We start from the raw sequence: 4,092 nt of genomic DNA on the forward strand, positions 1-4,092 counted from the left end.
ACTTACTGGCAACATTTATTGTCATGATTCCCATTATTTTTAACATCTGCTGTCATGTCTTCTTTTTTTGTTACTATTGTTTGTTTGAACATTTTCTTTTGTTTTCTTTCAGTGTTTCTAGGTGCTATTTCCCTTAATAAATTGTTTGAAGTACCAGCTATTGGTTTTGTTGAACCTCTCTATTGTATGTTTGTTTTCTATTTCATCAATATTTGCTATTATCTCAATTATTTGCTTTTATTTTACTTTTTTTGCATTTATTCTGTTATTCAATTTTCTAGTTTTTTTAGCATATTGCATATTCATTTATTATAAATAATTCTTGTTTTAACAAATTCATTTAAGGCTATGAATTTACCTCTAAATACTGTTTTAATATGTACTGCATTTGTTTTCCATTCTAAATATTTTATAATACTCATTCTGATTTCCTCTTTAAGTTATGAGATATTCAAAAGTGAATTTTCCCAATCTTGTAGTTTATAAAATTTTAATTCATCTTGAAAAATTCCAAAAGTAGAGAAAAACAATTGTACAATGAACGAACAGAATGGTAAAATAAACACTTATACCCCTTACCTAGATTTACTAATTGTTAAAATTTTGCCAAAAATAAAATACAAAAACAACTATAAGATTGTACAATACAGTGAACCCTAATGTAAACCATAGACTATAGTTAATGGTACAATTATGATAATGTTCTTGTATCAGTTGGAACAAAGTTACCATACTAGTGCAAAATGTTAAAAGTGGGGCAGGTATATGGGAATTGTGTTTTCTGCATGATCTTTCTGTAAACCCACAACTTCTGTAATGAAAATAAAATTAAATAAATAAACAAAACCAAACATTTTTGCCACTTTTTTTTTCTCCGTCTACTTTTTCCTTGTTGATGCTTTTGAATGTAAGTTGCAGACATTATTACACTTCACCCCTAACTGTTTATATCTACTTCTCCTAAGAACAAGGATATTCTCCAACATTATTACAATACCATTTTTACACCCAAGAAAAAATTTAACATTTGGATAATAATACATAATCCATATTCAAATTTCCCCACTTGTCAAAAAAAGCACCTATTTTTAGTTAGATGATTTGTTTTTGGACACAAAATCCAAACAAGGATCAAGCATTACATTTAGTTGCTGTGCACTTTTAGTCTTTAACCTAAAACAGTTCCCAACTGGTCTTTTTTTTTTTGGCTTTTCTTGACACCTTTTGAAGATTTCAGAGCAGTAGTTTTGTAGCATGCCCCACAATCTGGATTTTTCTCATTTTATAACTAGATGAGGTAAAACAAATTTGGCTAAGAACATACAGATGACATTGTGTCTTTCCATTGCAACACATCAGAAGGAATATAATGTCTGTTTGTCTCATTATTGATGATGCTATGTTTGATTACTTGGTTAAGTCTGGCAGATCTCTCTGTTTTTTCTCTTTACCATTAATAAATGATTACAAATTAATGGTTTCTTAATTCTATCAGTCCTTCTACATTCTCTGTAAAGAGGTGTGTCCCCCTACCCTTTATTTTTAAACTATCACCATGGGCATATAGATTCATTTTTATTTTATCTGCTATAAATTGATTACCATCATTTTATTACTTTTGTGGCTCAAACAGACATGCCTCAGTTATTCTTTTAGCATTTCCTTACTTTCTGGCACAAGCGGATGTTCCGAATTTCCCTTGTTAAAAGTGAATTTGCTAGAGTTATAGTTTCCCTACACATAGCTCTTCTGCCCCATTTCTTTGAACCTATCATTAGCAATATACTTGATAAATATATGTACCAGAGATTTAAATCTTTGGTCTGTGCATGTGCTGGTTGAGTCCCAAATCTCAGCAGAGTTACAACACCTACTCTCCAGTTCATTGGACTCAATATATGTTCATCACTTGTAACAAATGTACCACACTAATGAAAGATGTTGGTAATTTGGGAAAGTGTGGGAGGGGCATAGGGTGGGGCATATGGGAATCCACTCTATTTTTTGATGTAACGTTAATGTAATCTAAAGCTTCTTTAAAAATAAAAAAAATTTCAAAAAAAAGTGAATTTTAAGTTTACAATATAGATATATATATATACATCAAGCTTACAAATATGTAATTATTGTTGATTTCTAGTAATTTGCAGTGCAGTAGAAAACCCCCTGGTCATATTGACTCTTTAAAACTTGTTTTGAGTTCCTTTGTGAACCAATATGCAGTCAATTTTGATAAATAGTTCATGTCTCTATTTGTTGGTACAATATTTTTGTTACTCAAAAAGCTTTACAAAAAATTTTTAAACTGTTTTTTTCCATTAATTTCTGAAAGAGGTGTGTTAAAATCTTACACTATGGTCATAAATTTGACATCTTTGTCCTGAAATTCTGTCACCTTTTGCTTTATTTTAGTTTAAGGTTTGGTTATTAGGTACTTTGTTTTTTTAAAGATTTATTTATTTATTTAATTCCCCTTGCACCCTCCCCTGCCCCCGTTGTGTGTTCTCTGTGTCTATTTTGCTGCGTCTTGTTTCTTTGTCCGCTTCTGTTGTCGTCAGCAGCACGGGAAGTGTGTGCGGCGCCATTCCTGGGCAGGCTGCACTTTCTTTCGTGCTGGGCGGCTCTCCTTACGGGTGCACTCCTTGCACGTGGGGCTCCCCTACGCGGGGGACACCCCTGCGTGGGGGGGCACTCCTTGCGCGCATCAGCACTGCGCATGGGCCAGCTGCACACGGGTCAAGGATGTCCGGGGTTTGAACCGCGGACCTCCCATGTGGTAGACGGACGCCCTAACCACTGGGTCAAGTCCGTTTCCCTATTAGGTACTTTGAAGCTCATGCTGGTTTTATCTTTTTTGGTGAGTGGCAGCAGCATTGCTCTGGAGTTAAGTTCCTCGGCTTTGAATCCTGACTTCCACATTTAGCTTCTCCATTTAGCAGCTGAGTGGCATTGGGCAAGTTTTATTTTACCCAATTGAGCCAATTTCCCTCCTGTAATATGGGGATAATACCTAAGACCTCACAGTGCAATTGTGAAGAAGAGATGAGTTAATTCGTATGAAGCACTTAGAAGAGTGTCTGGTATACAGTAAGCTCTCTGCAAATGTTAACTATTATTATTATTATTGGTAGACTATTCTTCTCATTGTTATGCAGTATCCTCTCAAAGCCTATTAAAGACTTTCCTTAAATTCTATTTTGCTTCAAATTAATGTTGGTATGTTAACCTTCTTTTGATTAGCATTTGTATGAGTACCTCTTTAAGTCATGAGCTATTCAGAAGTGAATTTTCCCCGACTTTTTAGTTTGTAAAATTTTATTTTATCTTGAAAAATTTCAAAACTGTAGAGAAACTATACAATTACACAATGAATGGAAAGGATCATCTTTTTAAAAATTATTTTAAGCTCCTTTTTGAGGGGAGATAGTTTGCTTAGGAATGTTTCTTTTCTATTTAAAAAAATTTCACTGTGATTGCATTTACACAACATAAAATTTCCATTTTAACCACTTGCAAGTGGTTCAAATTGGTGGTATTAACTGCACTTAACAATGCTGTGCTAACCTTACCACCATCCATGTTCAAAACTTTTCCATCTATCCCAAACAGAAACTCTGCATCCAATTAGCATTAACTCCCCATTCTCCACCCTTTCTGCCCCTGGTAATCTGTAATCTATTTTCTGAATCTATGAATTTGTGTGCACTAGGTATTTCATATAATGAAAGCATACTATATTTGCCCCTCTGTGTCTGGCTTATTTCACTCATCATCTTGTCTTCAGGATTCATCCATGTTGTCACATGGATTGGAACTTCATTACTTTTTGTGACTGAATAATATTCCATTGTGTGTATATGTGTTTATAATTACATTTTGTTTATCCTTTCATTCATTGATAGACACTTGGATTACTTTTACCTTTTGGCTATTGAGAAGAAAGCTGCTATAAACATTGGTACAAATATCTGTCCAAGTCCCTGCTTTCAATTCTTTCGGGTATATACCCAGAAGAGGGACTGTCAGGTCATATGGTAGTTCTATGTTTAGCTTTTTCGGGAACCTGCCAAACTGTTCTCCACAGCAACTATA

The sequence above is a fragment of the Dasypus novemcinctus genome, chromosome 3 (assembly GCF_030445035.2).
Source record: "Dasypus novemcinctus isolate mDasNov1 chromosome 3, mDasNov1.1.hap2, whole genome shotgun sequence".
In the NCBI taxonomy this organism is placed as follows: domain Eukaryota; kingdom Metazoa; phylum Chordata; class Mammalia; order Cingulata; family Dasypodidae; genus Dasypus; species Dasypus novemcinctus.